Source organism: Triticum aestivum, chromosome 5B (genome assembly GCF_018294505.1).
Source record: "Triticum aestivum cultivar Chinese Spring chromosome 5B, IWGSC CS RefSeq v2.1, whole genome shotgun sequence".
Taxonomy (NCBI): domain Eukaryota; kingdom Viridiplantae; phylum Streptophyta; class Magnoliopsida; order Poales; family Poaceae; genus Triticum; species Triticum aestivum.
The window spans coordinates 227,863,196-227,884,218 of record NC_057807.1 but is presented as its reverse complement, the minus strand read 5'-3'; positions in this window follow the sequence as shown (position 1 = coordinate 227,884,218).

The window sequence follows — 21,023 nt, the reverse complement described above, 5'->3', positions numbered from 1 at the left end:
GAGGTAGGTGCTCTCTTTATGAGCCATTAATTTCATCGAACCGCACATCTTTAGTTTCAACAATGTTGTGATGATTGATGTTGAAGACTCTGTAGGTGTGCGAGTCCTTTCCGTAACCAAGCATAAAACCCTCTGTGCTTTCGGTGCAAATTTAGAGTGATGGTGAGGATCTCTAATCCAGCATTTAGCACCGAAGACTTTGAAATAACTTACATTGGGTTTCTTGTCAGTGAGGAGTTCATATGAGGTCTTTTTGAAGAATTTGTGAAGATATACTCTGTTGATGATGTGACATGTAGTATCAATAGCTTCTGGCCAAAAACATTGTGGTGTCTTGTATTCATCAAGCATAGTGTGGGCCATCTCAACAAGAGTTCTGTTGCGCTCCACGACGCCATTCTATTGAGGAGTATAGGGAGCGGATAACTCGTGAGTAATACCAAGTATATCAAGATATTCATCGAGACCAGTGTTCTTGAACTCAGTTCCATTATCACTCCTGATATGCTTGATCTTCACACCGAAATTCGTAGATGCTCTTGAGGAAAATCGTCTGAAGACTTCCTGCACTTCATTTTTGTAAGTGATGATATGCACCCAGGTATAACGAGAATAATCATCAACAATGACAAAGCCATATAATGATGCAGAACTAGTGAATGTGGCATAATGAGTAGGGCCAAAGAGATCCATATGAAGTAATTCAAAGGGACAAGAAGTGGTCATGATAGTCTTCGAGGGATACTTGGCTCTGGTGATCTTTCCAGCCTCATAAGCCCCACAAAGATGATCTTTGAGGAATTTGACACCCTCGAGGCCAATGACATGCTTCTTCTTCACGAGTGTATGCGAGTTCCTCATCCCAGCATGACCAAGTCGTCGATGCCATAACCAGCCTTCTGAAGCTTTTGCAAGTAGACATGTGGCAGCCTATGGTCCTGTAGAGAAATCAACAATATACAAGTCTCCTTTCCTAAAGCCTTCGAAGACTTTGGATTTGTCAGATTCCATTAGCACAATGCAACGATATTTGCCAAAGTTGACAACCATATCAAGATCACAAAGCATTGAGATAGGCATGGGGTTCAATCCTAAGGACTCGACAAGCATGACTTTGCCCATGTGTCTATCCTTTCAGATTGAAACCCTACCTAGACCCAATACTTTGCTTTTGCCTTTGTCAGTGTAGGTGATATGATTCAGATGAGATGGATATCAATCAGTGTCCATCAATTAGTTCCTGTCACCGGTCATGTGATTTGTACATCCACTGTCGAGAACCCACTCAATACCTTTGGGTTGTTCGTCCTGCAGATGAATTAGTGCAACTTACGAACCCATATACTTCATCAGTGAAGAATATGATATTAATTTCATCAATAGTAACTGATATAGCAATATTAGGACGTGAGCAATGAGTGATTCATTTCTTCATGATTAGCTTGCATCCGTTCTAGCACATTTAGGTCTCCAGCAAATTCTTTAGACGATTAGTTTCATCTGGAGACCTGACCCTGCATAAGAGATTAGTTCTTTTTCTTCACCACCCACATCTGGAGGGGTGGCAAAGAGTTCATCATTCTGCAAGCTTCACAAGAGAAGGATGGCATTGAAGCCATGCACTTCGTTTCACAGAAGAGTGGTTAGGATAGGCATATGAATAAGCAGAGAAATTCTTCGAGGACTTATGAACATAATGGTTTGAAGAATAATGCACATATTCATAGCCTTTAGACTTTCCCTACAAAACAGAAGTGTTAGCACTATGATGTTCATATGAGGATTTTGATCCGTGTGAGGAATTTGATCCAGATGAAGAATTTGGTCCATATGAGGACTTGGATCCATATGAAGATTTTGATCCATATGAAGAATTTGATCTGGGGTTCCTATTCTTCATAGGTGGTGTCATGATGACATTCACCTGAATATTTTCAAGGCACCTTTTGGGAACCCAGATTTTCTTCATAGGGGGGCCGTTCCTGTAACACCCCAAAAATTTAACCAGGTTTTAGTTATTAAATTTTTTGCCAAGAGTTTAAAACCTTTGCCTGCAAGAATATTTCTGTTGATTGCAAAACCTTTCTTTTTATATTAAGGATTTTTTTCCCAAGTGGATCCTTCCAAGCATATTGAACTTCTATGCCATCTCATTAAAACAATTTCCTAATCAGTAGGATTAATTATTAAATTATTTCACCCTGAGCTTTAATCATTAAAATGGCTTGTTTTAAGTTTGGAGCTCTTTTTGTACTACAACCATTTGATTAACTTAACTAAAAATTCCACCAAAATTTGGAGATGTCATGTGATGCCTCTAAATCACTTTTATGCAATAATATAGTTCATTCATTGCATATTTTGAGTGCTACACATGTTTTTCTTCTCTGGTCCAGTAGGCATTTTTGCACTGCAACCCTTTTAAATATTTGTTTCTAGCTTCCACCAAAATTATGGGATATTAGTAGGAGCATATGATTCCATTATATGCAAAAATCCAGGGATGTTCTTTGAATTTTTTGGGTGAACCAACCTCATCTTTATTCTGGTCCATCATGATGGTTTGTACAGCAACCATATTATTGCTTGCACTTTGGCCCTTGATTATTTCTCCTACTTGTAGTCCTCCATGCTAAACCCCTAAGTCCAGGAGCATACAACCATTGGCATATTTTTGGTTCATGAAATAATGCCATTCACATCCTGTCCAGATTTGAAGTTTTTCGAAACTTGCACTAGCAAGTTTCTCCTTTTTGCAAACTAACCTCACCACCCTCTTGTGCATCCAAGGAGACACTGATCTGGAAGATTTGGCTCCTCCAAGAATAGCCTAAGTGCCTGTGGCATTTTGTCAAACACCCGGAGTGCATGATCAGTTTTGACATGTATTGTTGTTGGCATTGTGAACTTGATCTCCTGACCAAACCACCCTGTCCCTTGTTACCCTTACTAAACCTAGACTAGCCCTGGTTCTTTCCAGCCTCAACCATGACCTCTAGGCCACCCTGGCATTTCGTCGAGCACATCCCGGGCGTGCTCTGGACATGCCCAGAGCGCGCGTATTGCACGAGCGGCGCCCGAGCCGCCGCGTCACTCACCCCAGCCCGTGACCGACCGCAGCCGGCATGCCGTGTCCCCTAGCGCGCAGCATGCTCCCCACTCACCGCAACGCGCCGAGCAGAGCCTCGCCGCGTCCCCGGCAAGCCAAGGGCTAGCCGCCACGGCCGCCTGACAGCCCTGACTCAGGCCAGCACCGCCCAAGCCACCCCGGCTCGCCACCTGCCCTTGTGAGCAGTACGTGCTCATCCGCAAGCGTGTTCCCTAGCTTCCGTCATCGCCACGACCCCCCTGCTGCTACAGAATGTTGGTTCGCCATTGTTCTTATCACCGGCCGCCTCGGACCACCCTAGCCACACTATATAAGGAGACCCCAGCTCAAGCCCGCTCGGAGGCAGCTTCACACCGTCTCGCTAGTGCCCCCCTAGCCGCCAATTGGAGGGGAGCAGGCCATCTTCAACCTCTCCGGCGACTCCAGCTGCCGCCACTAACCAGTCCATTCCGGCGCAACGAAAGCATCCCCCTCTCCACTCTCTCCACCAGGAACTTTCCCTTCCTCCCGTGATCACATCCGCCTACTCCATTTCGGTCGGGAACCACCGCGGCCCCGAAACCACTTCACCCCGAAGCTTTCCTCCGCCGCGAAGCTCGCCGCCGGCAGCCCACGCCGTCCTCGCCGACCCAGCGACTACCGGTAGGATCACCCTCGACCGGCGGATCCATTCTCGCCCTCAGCTTCCCTCAAGGACCCGCCGTTCGCCGGCGACAGTCGCCGGAGTTCCGCCTCCGCTCGGGACAGAGGGAGATGAAGGAAGGCAGACTAGTCAAACATGACTAGTGGGCCCCCTGGACCCGCTGTCAGTGGCCCCTGCGCGGTCCACGCTGATAAGTGGAGGCGTAAACCCTCAAGTACGCCTCCTCTGCCAGAAAGCGTAATCTCGTTTGAAACGTTTTCTTTTTCTGTTTTTATTAAAAACAGATTTTGACCAAATCTTTGACTGGCTATAACTTTTTAGATATAACTCCAAATGAATTGATTCTTTTTCCTACATCTCTCAAATTCTGTCTAGTTTATTTTAAGATTTATTTGGAAAATTTTCAAACAACTTTTTGTGCTGTTTTTATTTTGTGTGTTAATTCATTTATATTTTCAAAAATAGGATTTTTGAAGAGAGGAGAAGTATTTCAAGAGTTTGAAATGCACCCTGCCTTCCCATGACCTGAAGGCAAGCATTCTGAACCCCCGGCATAATATTTTTGTGTGTTCGATGACACGTTTATAACATCACCTCACTTGGAGAAACTTGTTATTTCATGTGATATGATCATATGCATGGGTGCATGTTATAGATTTCCATGCTGTTGGAAATGAACACACTTGTGATGAAAATCATCCTCATGTGCCTTGCATGCATACCAGCAGGAACCCCGGGAAAAACCTCTGCCTTGGGTAGGCATGAGTTCGTCGCCGGTCTCCGTCAGGACGGATATGTCCAGTATGGCATGGTGGGGTAAAATGAGCGGTGATCCTGTTGGTTGAAATGTTGTTGTTATACATGGCATGCAGGGAAAATTATAAACCTCCTGAGTCGACCGTAGATTGAGTCTTGTTCCAGTAACCCCCCATACTTGTTCAGTACTACCACTCATCTCTACAGCAAGTAGAGTACGGTTCAGTAATCCTGGGGCTGATGAGCACGACGGTCTCTTTCTGGAAATTGATACCCGGAAAGACCGGTCGTGACATACTTGGTATCAGAGCCAGGCTGACCATTGGCTAATCCTATCCTAGCCAGGTCGGATAACTTAGGTAAACCAACCTAGCAGACCCTAACCAAAACCCCAGCCAAGCTACCCATGCAAGATAGCCACACAGTAAGTCCGACACTTTTGGCAGTCGGTGCCCAACCTATCAGTCTAGCCTGTCGATCACACGCCAATGACTGATGGCAAAAATGTCTCATTCGCAAGCATGCGAAGGAAGACTATGTTCCCTTTTTCTATAAAAAGGGCACGCTAGCCCCAACCCATCACGGCACAGCCTCTTTCCAGTCCAAGCCACAATGCCTGGTCCCATAGTGCACAATGAGACCACAGCAACCAATCTTGGAGGTTTCGTGACCATACTCGCAAACCTCACCCATCGTGCCTATGCGTTAGAAGAGCCCCCAGAATATGTTATGTACCTAGGACCCATGAGCGGTGAAGACCGCCAATTCTGGGCCACTGTGCACATCTACGGTAGGGGTCTAGCGCCAGAACGCCCCTACAGGTTCACCGGAAGAACAACTTCCTTCGAGCCACAAGCCATCCAGCTAGCCGCTCGAGAAGCTATAGTTCAACTCCGGCAGTTGTCGCCTAGAGTTAACTGTCGCTCGTTCTACTACTACCCCAGGCGTGAAGGGTATGGTAGACCACCCCAAGTTGCCAACGGAAATCACGAGATGGACCCCGCGTTGTTGCACCTAGTGCGCTATGTAAGTACACTAGAGGCATTGTTTGATCAGATCACTATTGATCTGATTGCAGCTCGAGGAGAGCTGGTTCGCCGAGCCCCGGTAAGCAGGGAAGCCGAGTCCGATGCCGACAACCCAGTCGTGCTGTTTGGACACCCGATCGAGACCCTGAGTTCAGCTCCAGCCATCATCCAAGATACTGTGATGACCCCAGAAGTGCTTCGACGCCTTTTGGGAACACACTCCAACGGGATTGTGGCCAACAATCCCCGCGATGGTCATCATCGCTACCCCGACCCTGCAGTCCCTCCACCATCTCCGACTAATCCCGGCCGTGAGACACGTGGAGAAGCCTCGTCATCCACCAGGCACGCCCGTTTAGACGTAAACGAGGTAGACTAAGCTGTACAAGTAGTGCCGAGTCTCAGTGTATCCTCGCTTTGTAATCGTGCGACCTTGTTTATAAACGCAGCCTTCTTTGTGCCTCTGTTTTAATAGTAAACTTGTGTATTTTGTCAGCGCATAGTTGCATATTTTCCGGGCACAGCTACCAAAGCCAACCCCGACGACAACCACAGTAACACGTCTCTTTATGAGATATGTGTATCTCTGACACTGACCCGACCTCTGGAGCTAAGCTGGTAAATTTATTACCTTTCACCATGGTGAAATGACCCAGCTCCTTTGCTATATAAAGGCCACCTTGTGATCTCACCAAGCACCCCCACATCTTGTGCACCACCCTCACAACTTTTTTCTGTCATGCCGAGCCCCAGTATTCATCTGAGAACCCCAGATGCAACCCCAGGTAGCTTTGTCAAAATATTGTGGGACTTTACCTGCAGTACCATGGGTTCTTCCCAGCCACCCCAGTACGAGCTGTTCAAATCAAGAATCACTTTTTCCACCTCGGAATATTGGGCAGCAGTACACATCCCTCCTGTAGACTCCAACCAAGATCCAATGGAAGTTTCCTTCATGGGGAAATCTATGCCAACCCCACACCTAGCCATAAAAGTTGCTGCGAAAGAAGCGATTGCTCGCCTTTGATCCGCAGTGCCCTATGCCGCGAGCGAGGATATTATTACTTTCCGAGCCGTGCAACGCCCGGGGGAGTAACATGTTTCCCCGGTGGGCGGATTGAGAAAGACCCAGTACTGGCCAACCTCATCCAATACATCATCGCACAAGAGCATTTGAATCAGTGAATGATGGATTATCTCCAGAATCTCACTGATCTGAACCCTCGGGTTGCAATCGGAAGACCACTGAGGCCCGATCCAGAGAGACTCATACATCGACTGGTCAATCCACTTTCTCCAATTGAGGAGGAGTATATCCCTTTACCAGAGACATTTTATCGGGACCCCGTCTAGTTACCATTCTCATTTTAGACGCCACTGCTGTAGTTGTTATTTCAGCATTTACTATTATGTTGTAACTTATGCATGGTACCTCGAATTTGGGCGACGAGTCGAGTATTTAGTTTTTACGTTTGTGAGTGGTTTTTTTCGTGAGCAACCTGTGTAACCGCGAAAAATCCTGGAATGAGATTTTCTTTTTCTAGATTTTGCTGCATCTATTATCCTCTCGCTGCATGGATTATTCGTTTTATTTCACGTAGCACCACGACAGCAGGCCCACAACCACTCGGACTCTTACACTACCTGAAATACACGCAACCATGTTGCATCTCACCAACCACCCTTCTAAACACTCCACATACCGCCAAGGGAGAGATTAGCAGATAATCATACGGACACTTTCCACATCCAACACATTGTTAGCGGTAAAACACACGGGATTACGCCTAATCCTCGTGATCACCGCCACCGCGGAGAGCCAGCACCCGAGCGGCAGCATCACAATGATCATCATAGATCATCGCACACAGGAGCACCGAGAGCCCCAGCACTGCCGCCAGCCCTCCACACACCAGGATCATGTACCAGTCCGGCACCGTCTCCGCCATTGGAGCCTCATCTCGAGCTCCGGTGAACGGAAATGGAGGAGGGGGAGGAGTAGAAGCAAGGCCAGGTGCGAAGATGAAGAAGGAGCACCGCAGTCGCTTTATAGCTCGGGATCGGTGTACGGTGGACGAAGTCCACCAGCGCCGCTCATCGCCCGATCGCCGGTGTTCGGAGGTGAATCTGCGAGCAGTGCCGACAGCGCAACTGACCCATGACGTGAGTGCACGCTGCACCGGCAGCAAGCACGCCACGCACTACCGCAGTACGGCCTAGATGCCCTACGCGCTAGTCGTTGCTGGTGGAGAAAACCGGGAAAAATGCGCGGGAGAGAGGAAGAAGAGAGAGCCAGAGGTAGAAGAAGAGACTGACAGTGGGCCCTGGTCCCACCTGTCAGCCAAAGGGAGCACTGTGTTCTCGGGTACGACCAGCATATCGTTGAATTTAGAATTTATTCTAAATTCACTGCGTCCCGTGTAGAAATCACTCGCTGTCCGAAAACGTGGAATTTCTCCACACAATGCCAGTGCCCACACTGTTGTTATTCACCACTTATTGCCCTCTCACTGTAGCCTCTTTTTACCACTTGTGTCAATGATCTTTTGATCTAGTAAAGTACTTTATTTTGTTTCTCAAACCTTAGCAAATCTCGAGGATGAGATTTTTTTCTTAAGGGGGGTAGTAACTGTAACACCCCAAAAATTTAACCAAGTTTTAGTTATTAAAAATTTTGCCAAGAGTTTAAAACCTTTGCCTGCAAGAATATTTCTGTTGATTGCAAAACCTTTCTTTTTATATTAAGGATTTATTTTTTTTCCCAAGTGGATCCTTCCAAGCATATTGAACTTCTATGCCATCTCATTAAAACAATTTCCTAATCAGTAGGATTAATTATTAAATTATTTCACCCTGAGCTTTAATCATTTAAATGGCTTGTTTTAAGTTTGGAGCTCTTTTTGTACTACAACCAATTGATTAACTTAACTAAAAATTCCACCAAAATTTGGAGATGTCATGTGATGCCTCTAAATCACTTTTATGCAATAATATAGTTCATTCATTGCATATTTTGAGTGCTACACATGTTGTTCTTCTCTGGTCCAGTAGGCATTTTTGCACTGCAACCCTTTTAAATATTTGTTTCTAGCTTCCACCAAAATTATGGGATATCAGTAGGAGCATACGATTCCATTATATGCAAAAATCCAGGGATGTTCTTTGAAATTTTTGAGTCAACCAACCTCATCTTCATTCTGGTCCATCATGATGGTTTGTACAGCAACCATATTATTGCTTGCACTTTGGCCCTTGATTCTTTCTCCTACTTGTAGTCATCCATGCTAAACCCCTAAGTCCAGGAGCATACAACCATTGGCATATTTTTGGTTCATGAAATAATGCCATTCACATCCTGTCTAGATTTGAAGTTTTTAAAAACTTGCACTAGCAAGTTTCTCCTTTTTGCAAACTAACCTCACCACCCTCTTGTGCATCCAAGGAGACACTGATCTGGAAGATTTGGCTCCTCCAAGAATAGCCTAAGTGCCTGTGGCATTTTGTCAAACACCTGGAGTGCATGATCAGTTTTGACATGTATTGTTGTTGGCATTGTGAACTTGATCTCCTGACCAAACCACCATGTCCCTTGTTACCCTTACTAAACCTTGACTAGCCCTGGTTCTTTCCAGCCTCAACCATGACCTCTAGGCCACCCTGGCATTTCGTCGAGCACATCCCGGGCGTGCTCTGGACATGCCCAGAGCGCACGTATTGCACGAGCGGCGCCTGAGCCGCCGCGTCACTCACCCCAGCCCGTGACCGACCGCAGCCGGCACGCCGTGTCCCCTAGCACGCAGCATGCTCCCCACTCACCGCAACGTGCCGAGCAGAGCCTCGCCGCGTCCCCGGCAAGCCAAGGGCTAGCCGCCACGGCCACCCGACAGCCCTGACTCAGGCCAGCGCTGCCCAAGCCACCCCGGCTCGCCACCTGCCCTTGTGAGCAGTACGTGCTCATCCGCAAGCGTGTTCCCTAGCTTCCGTCGTCGCCACGACCCCCCTGCTGCTACAGAACGTCGGTTCGCCGTTGTTCTTATCACCGGCCGCCTCGGACCACCCTAGCCACACTATATAAGGAGACCCCAGCTCAAGCCCGCTCAGAGGCAGCTTCACACCGTCTCGCTAGTGCCCCCCTAGCCGCCAATTGGAGGGGAGCAGGCCATCTTCAACCTCTCCGGCGACTCTAGCCGCCGCCACTAACCAGTCCATTCCGGTGCAACGAAAGCATCCCCCTCTCCACTCTCTCCACCAGGAACTTTCCCTTCCTCCCGTATTCACATCCCCCTACTCCATTTCGGTCGGGAACCACCGCGGCCCCGAAACCACTTCACCCCGAAGCTTTCCTCCGCCACAAAGCTCGCCGCCGGCAGCCCACGCCGTCCCCGCCGACCCAGCAACTACCGGTAGGATCACCCCCGACCCGCGGATCCATTCCCTCCCTCAGCTTCCCTCAAGGACCCGCCGTTCACCGGCGACAGTCGCCGGAGTTCCGCCTCCGCTCAGGACAGAGGGAGATGAAGGAAGGCAGACTAGTCAAACATGACTAGTGGGCCCCCTGGACCCGCTGTCAGTGGCCCCTGCGCGGTCCACGCTGATAAGTGGAGGCGTAAACCCTCAAGTACGCCTCCTCTGCCAGAAAGCGTAATCTCGTTTGAAACATTTTCTTTTTCTATTTTTATTAAAAAGAGATTTTGACCAAATCTTTGACTGGCTATAACTTTTTAGATATAACTCCAAATGAATTGATTCCTTTTCCTACATCTCTCAAATTCTGTCTAGTTTATTTTAAGATTTATTTGGAAAATCTTCAAACAACTTTTTGTGCTGTTTTTATTTTGTGTGTTAATTCATTTATATTTTCAAAAATAGGATTTTTGAAGAGAGGAGAAGTATTTCAAGAGTTTGAAATGCACCCTGCCTTCCCATGACCTGAAGGCAAGCATTCTGAACCCCCGGCATAATATTTTTGTGTGTTCGATGACACGTTTATAACATCACCTCACTTGGAGAAACTTGTTATTTCATGTGATATGATCATATGCATGGGTGCATGTTATTGATTTCCATGCTGTTGGAAATGAACACACTTGTGATGAAAATCATCCTCATGTGCCTTGCAAGCATACCGGCAGGAACCCGGGAAAAACCTCTGCCTTGGGTAGGTATGAGTTCGTCGCCGGTCTCCGTCGGGACGGATATGTCCGGTATGGCATGATGGGGTAAAATGAGCGGTGATCCTGTTGGTTGAAATGTTGTTGTTATACATGGCATGCAGGGAAGATTATAAACCTCCTGAGTCGACCGTAGATCGAGTCTTGTTCCAGTAACCCCCCATACTTGTTCCGTACTACCACTCGTCTCTACAGCAAGTAGAGTACGGTTCAGTAATTTGTCAACCCCTTTCTAGCACACACCGTACAGAGGGGCCGGGATGAGGGTACCACGGCCATGGGTTAAAGCCAGTCATCCGGTCAGGGGGCATGGGTGTTTTCGGTTGTAGCCGAGGGGGTAGCTTCCCCAGTTTTGCGCGCAGTATAAATTTTGTGATCCCATGCTAATCGAGGTTGTAGCCTCCCCACTTAGAGTTTGCTTGACAGGTGTCGTGGGTGACTCCAGACACGTGTGAGTTAAGCTGGTGTGTGCAAGTCAGGTGTGTTTTCATTTAAAAGACCGTAGACGGAATTAGTCCCGATGGACTAATGGAATCCGTTACTCGTGGGTAAAGAGTACACCCTCTGCAGAGATTAAATCTATTCGAATAGCCGTGTCCATGGTTAAGGATTTCAGTCTGGGATGGGTCAAGTGTCGGTCTTAGTGTCGGTCTTCGGAGGTGAAACTGTGAAATGAGGACTGATATTACAACTTGTGACATTTGATAATGATGGTTATTATTTTGTTGTGGACTAACCCGTGATATTTTTGGTATTATCGAATACTCCTGGGATGGTTCTACCTCCGGGATATTCACTATGATTGTTTCTTTTAAAGCCCTATATGCGGTGTCGCTCAGACGCCCGACTGTGGCATTTCTTTTAAAGCCCTTTATGTGGTGTCGCTCAGACGCCCGACTGTGGCATTTCTTTTAAAGCCTTGTATGCGGTGTCGCTCAGACGCCCGACTGTGGCATTTCTTTTAAAGCCCTTTATGTGGTGTCGCTCAAACGCCCGACTGTGGCATTTCTTTTAAAGCCTTGTATGTGGTGTCACTCAGACGCCCGACTGTGGCATTTCTTTTAAAGCCCTGTATGTGGTGTCGCTCAGACGCCCGACTGTGGCATTTCTTTTAAAAGCCCTTTATGTGGTGTCGCTCAGACACCCGACTGTGGCATTTCTTTGTTGTTTATTTCATAATTTTAATATTGCTAAGTTATTGCATATTCATAATTTAACATGCTTACACGCATCCGAGTTATATTTATATTTTGTGACTGACGTCATGAGTATAGAACATTTTCAGCACATCATTATATTATTCCTGTGTTCAAAATGTTTGCGAGTACATTCAAAGTACTCACTGGCTCGTCCCTGGCTATTGTCTTGGCCAGATTTCTTGCGCGGAGAGGAGCGACCGTGATGACAGCCCAGAACCTATGCAACGGTGATAGCAGCCTCGCGAAGATAGGAGTTAATCTGGTCAGCTGTTCCCGTGGGAAATGGAGTTCCATGGACACTGATGTTTCACAACCCGCTTCCGCCATCAACAACTAGAAACCATTTGTTGTACTCACAGACCAGAATGGCCTTGTACTACATATTTTGTATTTGCTTGGAATTTCTGTATCAAGTTGGAGCCTCATCAGCTAACAGTAATCCTGGGGCTGATGAGCACGACGGTCTCTTTCTGGAAATTGATACCCGGAAAGACCGGTCGTGACATACTTGGTATCAGAGCCAGGCTGACCATTGGCTAATCCTATCCTAGCCAGGTCGGATAACTTAGGTAAACCAACCTAGCAGACCCTAACCAAAACCCCAGCCAAGCTACCCATGCAAGATAGCCACACAGTAAGTCCGACACTTTTGGCAGTCGGTGCCCAACCTATCAGTCTAGCCTGTCGATCACACGCCAATGACTGATGGCAAAAATGTCTCATTCGCAAGCATGCGAAGGAAGACTTTGTTCCCTTTTTCTATAAAAAGGGCACGCTAGCCCCAACCCAGCACGGCACAGCCTCTTTCCAGTCCAAGCCACAATGCCTGGTCCCATAGTGCACAATGAGACCACAGCAACCAATCTTGGAGGTTTCGTGACCATACTCGCAAACCTCACCCATCGTGCCTATGCGTTAGAAGAGCCCCCGGAATATGTTATGTACCTAGGACCCATGAGCGGTGAAGACCGCCAATTCTGGGCCACTGTGCACATCTACGGTAGGGGTCTAGCGCCAGAACGCCCCTACAGGTTCACCGGAAGAACAACTTCCTTCGAGCCACAAGCCATCCAGCTAGCCGCTCGAGAAGCTATAGTTCAACTCCGGCAGTTGTCGCCTAGAGTTAACTGTCGCTCGTTCTACTACTACCCCAGGCGTGAAGGGTATGGTAGACCACCCCAAGTTGCCAACGGAAATCACGAGATGGACCCCGCGTTGTTGCACCTAGTGCTCTATGTAAGTACACTAGAGGCATTGTTTGATCAGATCACTATTGATCTGATTGCAGCTCGAGGAGAGCTGGTTCGCTGAGCCCCGGCAAGCAGGGAAGCCGAGTCCGATGCCGACAACCCAGTCGTGCTGTTTGGACACCCGATCGAGACCCTGAGTTCAGCTCCAGCCATCATCCAAGATACTGTGATGACCCCAGAAGTGCTTCAACGCCTTTTGGGAACACACTCCAACGGGATTGTGGCCAACAATCCCCGCGATGGTCATCATCGCTACCCCGACCCCGCAGTCCCTCCACCATCTCCGACTAATCCCGGCCGTGAGACACGTGGAGAAGCCTCGTCATCCACCAGGCACGCCCGTTTAGACATAAACGAGGTAGACTAAGCTGTACGAGTAGTGCCGAGTCTTAGTGTATCCTCGCTTTGTAATCGTGCGACCTTGTTTATAAACGCAGCCTTCTTTGTGCCTCTGTTTTAATAGTAAACTTGTGTATTTTGTCAGCGCATAGTTGCATATTTTCCGGGCACAGCTACCAAAGCCAACCCCGACGACAACCACAGTAACACGTCTCTTTATGAGATATGTGTATCTCTGACACTGACCCGACCTCTGGAGCTAAGCTGGTAAATTTATTACCTTTCACCATGGTGAAATGACCCAGCTCCTTTGCTATATAAAGGCCACCTTGTGATCTCACCAAGCACCCCCACATCTTGTGCACCACCCTCACAACTTTTTTCTGTCATGCCGAGCCCCAGTATTCATCTGAGAACCCCAGATGCAACCCCAGGTAGCTTTGTCAAAATATTGTGGGACTTTACCTGCAGTACCATGGGTTCTTCCCAGCCACCCCAGTACGAGCTGTTCAAATCAAGAATCACTTTTTCCACCTCGGAATATTGGGCAGCAGTACACATCCCTCCTGTAGACTCCAACCAAGATCCAACGGAAGTTTCCTTCGTGGGGAAATCTATGCCAACCCCACACCTAGCCATAGAAGTTGATGCGAAAGAAGCGATTGCTCGCCTTCGATCCGCAGTGCCCTATGCCGCGAGCGAGGATATTATTACTTTCCGAGCCGTGCAACGCCCGGGGGAGTAACATGTTTCCCCGGTGGGCGGATTGAGAAAGACCTAGTACTGGCCAACCTCATCCAATACATCATCGCACAAGAGCATTTGAATCAGTGAATGATGGATTATCTCCAGAATCTCACTGATCTGAACCCTCGGGTTGCAATCGGAAGACCACTGAGGCCCGATCCAGAGAGACTCATACATCGACTGGTCAATCCACTTTCTCCAATTGAGGAGGAGTATATCCCTTTACCAGAGACATTTTATCGGGACCCCGTCTAGTTACCATTCTCATTTTAGACGCCACTGCTGTAGTTGTTATTTCAGCATTTACTATTATGTTGTAACTTATGCATGGTACCTCGAATTTGGGCGACGAGTCGAGTATTTAGTTTTTACGTTTGTGAGTGGTTTTTTCGTGAGCAACCTGTGTAACCGCGAAAAATCCTGGAATGAGATTTTCTTTTTCTAGATTTGCTGCATCTATTATCCTCTCGCTGCATGGATTATTCTTTTTATTTCACGTAGCACCACGACAGCAGGCCCACAACCACTCGGACTCTTACACTACCTGAAATACACGCAACCATGTTGCATCTCACCAACCACCCTTCTAAACACTCCACATACCGCCAAGGGAGAGATTAGCAGATAATCATACGGACACTTTCCACATCCAACACATTGTTAGCGGTAAAACACGCGGGATTACGCCTAATCCTCGTGATCACCGCCACCGCGGAGAGCCAGCACCCGAGCGGCAGCATCACAACGATCATCATAGATCATCGCACACAGGAGCACCGAGAGCCCCAGCACTGCCGCCAGCCCTCCACACACCAGGATCATGTACCAGTCCGGCACCGTCTCCGCCATTGGAGCCTCGTCTCGAGCTCCGGTGAACGGAAATGGAGGAGGGGGAGGAGTAGAAGCAAGGCCAGGTGCGAAGATGAAGAAGGAGCACCGCAGTCGCTTTATAGCTCGGGATCGGTGTACGGTGGACGAAGTCCACCAGCGCCGCTCATCGCCTGATCGCCGGTGTTCGGAGGTGAATCTGCGAGCAGTGCCGACAGCGCACTGACCCATGACGTGAGTGCATGCTGCACCGGCAGCAAGCACGCCGCGCACTACCGCAGTACGGCCTAGATGCCCTACGCGCTAGTCATTGCTGGTGGAGAAAACCGGGAAAAATGCGCGGGAGAGAGGAAGAAGAGAGAGCCAGAGGTAGAAGAAGAGACTGATAGTGGGCCCTGGTCCCACCTGTCAGCCAAAGGGAGCACTGTGTTCTCGGGTACGACCAGCATATCGTTGAATTTAGAATTTATTCTAAATTCACTGCGTCCCGTGTAGAAATCACTCGTTGTCCGAAAACGTGGAATTTCTCCACACAATGCCAGTGCCCACACTGTTGTTATTCACCACTTATTGCCCTCTCACTGTAGCCTCTTTTTACCACTTGTGTAAATGATCTTTTGATCTAGTAAAGTACTTTATTTTGTTTCTCAAACCTTAGCAAATCTCGAGGATGAGATTTTTTTCTTAAGGGGGGTAGTAACTGTAACACCCCAAAAATTTAACCAGGTTTTAGTTATTAAAATTTTTGCCAAGAGTTTAAAACCTTTGCCTGCAAGAATATTTCTGTTGATTGCAAAACCTTTCTTTTTATATTAAGGATTTATTTTTTTCCCAAGTGGATCCTTCCAAGCATATTGAACTTCTATGCCATCTCATTAAAACAATTTCCTAATCAGTAGGATTAATTATTAAATTATTTCACCCTGAGCTTTAATCATTTAAATGGCTTGTTTTAAGTTTGGAGCTCTTTTTGTACTACAACCAATTGATTAACTTAACTAAAAATTCCACCAAAATTTGGAGATGTCATGTGATGCCTCTAAATCACTTTTATGCAATAATATAGTTCATTCATTGCATATTTTGAGTGCTACACATGTTGTTCTTCTCTGGTCCAGTAGGCATTTTTGCACTGCAACCCTTTTAAATATTTGTTTCTAGCTTCCACCAAAATTATGGGATATCAGTAGGAGCATACGATTCCATTATATGCAAAAATCCAGGGATGTTCTTTGAAATTTTTGAGTCAACCAACCTCATCTTCATTCTGGTCCATCATGATGGTTTGTACAGCAACCATATTATTGCTTGCACTTTGGCCCTTGATTCTTTCTCCTACTTGTAGTCATCCATGCTAAACCCCTAAGTCCAGGAGCATACAACCATTGGCATATTTTTGGTTCATGAAATAATGCCATTCACATCCTGTCCAGATTTGAAGTTTTTAAAAACTTGCACTAGCAAGTTTCTCCTTTTTGCAAACTAACCTCACCACCCTCTTGTGCATCCAAGGAGACACTGATCTGGAAGATTTGGCTCCTCCAAGAATAGCCTAAGTGCCTGTGGCATTTTGTCAAACACCTGGAGTGCATGATCAGTTTTGACATGTATTGTTGTTGGCATTGTGAACTTGATCTCCTGACCGAACCACCATGTCCCTTGTTACCCTTACTAAACCTAGACTAGCCCTGGTTCTTTCCAGCCTCAACCATGACCTCTAGGCCACCCTGGCATTTCGTCGAGCACATCCCGGGCGTGCTCTGGACATGCCCAGAGCGCGCGTATTGCACGAGCGGCGCCTGAGCCGCCGCGTCACTCACCCCAGCCCGTGACCGACCGCAGCCGGCACGCCGTGTCCCCTAGCGCGCAGCATGCTCCCCACTCACCGCAACGTGCCGAGCAGAGCCTCGCCGCGTCCCCGGCAAGCCAAGGGCTAGCCGCCACGGCCACCCGACAGCCCTGACTCAGGCCAGCGCTGCCCAAGCCACCCCGGCTCGCCACCTGCCCTTGTGAGCAGTACGTGCTCATCCGCAAGCGTGTTCCCTAGCTTCCGTCGTCGCCACGACCCCCCTGCTGCTACAGAACGTCGGTTCGCCGTTGTTCTTATCACCGGCCGCCTCGGACCACCCTAGCCACACTATATAAGGAGACCCCAGCTCAAGCCCGCTCAGAGGCAGCTTCACACCGTCTCGCTAGTGCCCCCCTAGCCGCCAATTGGAGGGGAGCAGGCCATCTTCAACCTCTCCGGCGACTCCAGCCGCCGCCACTAACCAGTCCATTCCGGTGCAACGAAAGCATCCCCCTCTCCACTCTCTCCACCAGGAACTTTCCCTTCCTCCCGTGATCACATCCCCCTACTCCATTTCGGTCGGGAACCACCGCGGCCCCGAAACCACTTCACCCCGAAGCTTTCCTCCGCCACAAAGCTCGCCGCCGGCAGCCCACGCCGTCCCCGCCGACCCAGCAACTACCGGTAGGATCACCCTCGACCCGCGGATCCATTCCCTCCCTCAGCTTCCCTCAAGGACCCGCCATTCACCGGCGACAGTCGCCGGAGTTCCGCCTCCGCTCAGGACAGAGGGAGATGAAGGAAGGCAGACTAGTCAAACATGACTAGTGGGCCCCCTGGACCCGCTGTCAGTGGCCCCTGCGCGGTCCACGCTGATAAGTGGAGGCGTAAACCCTGAAGTACGCCTCCTCTGCCAGAAAGCGTAATCTCGTTTGAAACATTTTCTTTTTCTATTTTTATTAAAAAGAGATTTTGACCAAATCTTTGACTGGCTATAACTTTTTAGATATAACTCCAAATGAATTGATTCCTTTTCCTACATCTCTCAAATTCTGTCTAGTTTATTTTAAGATTTATTTGGAAAATTTTCAAACAACTTTTTGTGCTGTTTTTATTTTGTGTGTTAATTCATTTATATTTTCAAAAATAGGATTTTTGAAGAGAGGAGAAGTATTTCAAGAGTTTGAAATGCACCCTGCCTTCCCATGACCTGAAGGCAAGCATTCTGAACCCCCGGCATAATATTTTTGTGTGTTTGATGACACGTTTATAACATCACCTCACTTGGAGAAACTTGTTATTTCATGTGATATGATCATATGCATGGGTGCATGTTATTGATTTCCATGCTGTTGGAAATGAACACACTTGTGATGAAAATCATCCTCATGTGCATTGCATGCATACCGGCAGGAACCCGGGAAAAACCTCTGCCTTGGGTAGGTATGAGTTCGGCGCCGGTCTCCGTCGGGACGGATATGTCCGGTATGGCATGATGGGGTAAAATGAGCGGTGATCCTGTTGGTTGAAATGTTGTTGTTATACATGGCATGCAGGGAAGATTATAAACCTCCTGAGTCGACCGTAGATCGAGTCTTGTTCCAGTAACACCCCATACTTGTTCCGTACTACCACTCGTCTCTACAGCAAGTAGAGTACGGTTCAGTAATTTGTCAACCCCTTTCTAGCACACACCGTACAGAGGGGCCGGGATGAGGGTACCACGGCCATGGGTTAAAGCCAGTCATCCGGTCAGGGGGCATGGGTGTTTTCGGTTGTAGCCGAGGGGGTAGCTTCCCCAGTTTTGCGCGCAGTATAAATTTTGTGATCCCATGCTAATCGAGGTTGTAGCCTCCCCACTTAGAGTTTGCTTGACAGGTGTCGTGGGTGACTCCAAACACGTGTGAGTTAAGCTGGTGTGTGCAAGTCAGGTGTGTTTTCATTTAAAAGACCGTAGATGGAATTAGTCCTGATGGACTAATGGTATCTGTTACTCGTGGGTAAAGAGTACACCCTCTGCAGAGATTAAATCTATTCGAATAGCCGTGTCCATGGTTAATGATTTCAGTCTGGGATGGGTCAAGTGTCGGTCTTAGTGTCGGTCTTCGGAGGTGAAACTGTGAAATGAGGACTGATATTACAACTTGTGACATTTGATAATGATGGTTATTATTTTGTTGTGGACTAACCCGTGATATTTTTGGTATTATCGAATACTCCTGGGATGGTTCTACCTCCGGGATATTCACTATGATTGTTTCTTTTAAAGCCCTGTATGCGGTGTCGCTCAGACGCCCGACTGTGGCATTTCTTTTAAAGCCCTTTATGTGGTGTCGCTCAGACGCCCGGCTGTGGCATTTCTTTTAAAGCCTTGTATGCGGTGTCGCTCAGATGCCCGACTGTGGCATTTCTTTTAAAGCCCTTTATGTGGTGTCGCTCAGACGCCCGACTGTGGCATTTCTTTTAAAGCCCTGTATGTGGTGTCGCTCAGACGCTCGACTGTGGCATTTCTTTTAAAGCCCTGTATGTGGTGTCGCTCAGACGCCCGACTGTGGCATTTCTTTTAAAATCCCTTTATGTGGTGTCACTCAGACGCCCGACTGTGGCATTTCTTTGTTGTTTATTTCATAATTTTAATATTGCTAAGTTATTGCATATTCATAATTTAACATGCTTACACGCATCCGAGTTATATTTATATTTTGTGACTGACGTCATGAGTATATAACATTTTCAGCACATCATTATATTATTCCTATGTTCAAAATGTTTGCGAGTACATTCAAAGTACTCACTGGCTCGTCCCTGGCTATTGTCTTGGCCAGATTTCTTGCGCGGAGAGGAGCGACCGTGATGACAGCCCAGAACCTATGCAACGGTGATAGCAGCCTCGCGAAGATAGGAGTTAACCTGGTCAGCTGTTCCCGTGGGAAATGGAGTTCCATGGACACTGATGTTTCACAACGCGCTTCCGCCATCAACCACTAGAAACCATTTGTTGTACTCACAGACCAGAATGGCCTTGTACTACATATTTTGTATTTTCTTGGAATTTTTGTATCAAGTTGGAGCCTCATCAGCTAACAGTAATCCTGGGGCTGATGAGCACGACGGTCTCTTTCTGGAAATTGATACCCGAAAAGACCGGTCGTGACAGTTCCTGCTGTTAGTTCCAACATATCGAGCAAATACTTCACCATTCAAATTCTTGAACAGTTTATAGTTGGAGCCAAATGACTCATCAGAGGAATATGAAGATTCACAAGTAAATCCACATAGTGTGCATGGATCTATGGAAGGTCCCTTCGCAGCAACCCATGAGGTTTTGGAGTACTGCTTAGGTTTCCAGTAGGTCCCATCAGCATTGAGTTTCCTCTCAAAGGCAATACCCTCTTTCCTAGGGTTCCTATTCAAGATCTGCTTTTTGAGGACATCACAAAGAGTCTGATGCCCTTTGAGGCTTTTGTATATGCCTGTCACATACAATTCCTTCAACCCTGCATTATCGTCAGTGATACATGTGGTATCCTCCGATGAGGAATTTGTGACCACACAGACAGTTGAAGAATTTGCATCAATAGAAGCATTTGACCATTCAAGTGAAGAATTAGCAGATTCACGCTCAATGCATTTCAATCATGGTGGAATAAATTCTTCCTGAGCGGAACTGATCTGTTGAGCAAGCAATGAATCGTTTTCCTTCTGAAGATCTTCATAACTCACTTCTAACTTCTCGAGATCTTGTTTTCTCTGAAGAAATACATAAGAAAGCTTCTCATGATCAGTTAAGAGAGTGTTATGATGATTTTGAAGGTTGTCAAACCATGACTGAAGTCTCTGAAGATTGCTAGTCAAAGGCTTAGTTCGATTCAATTCCTCACCCAACATATCATCGCTTTCATCAAGCATGTTTTGAACTTTTTCAAAAGCTCTTTGTTGTTTAGTGGAAAGGGAAGCAAGTTTAGTGTAGTTGGGTCCAAATTCATCACCCGATTCATCTTCACTAGATTCGGAAAGGTAGCATTCCGTTGCCTTGGCACCCTTTGCCATAAGGCATGGTGAAGTGGATGATGATTCTGGGGCGAAAGTCATCTCCTTGAGAGATTCCTTGAAATCCTCAAACCAAGGATCATGACGAGTACGATGACCTTCATAGACCTTAGA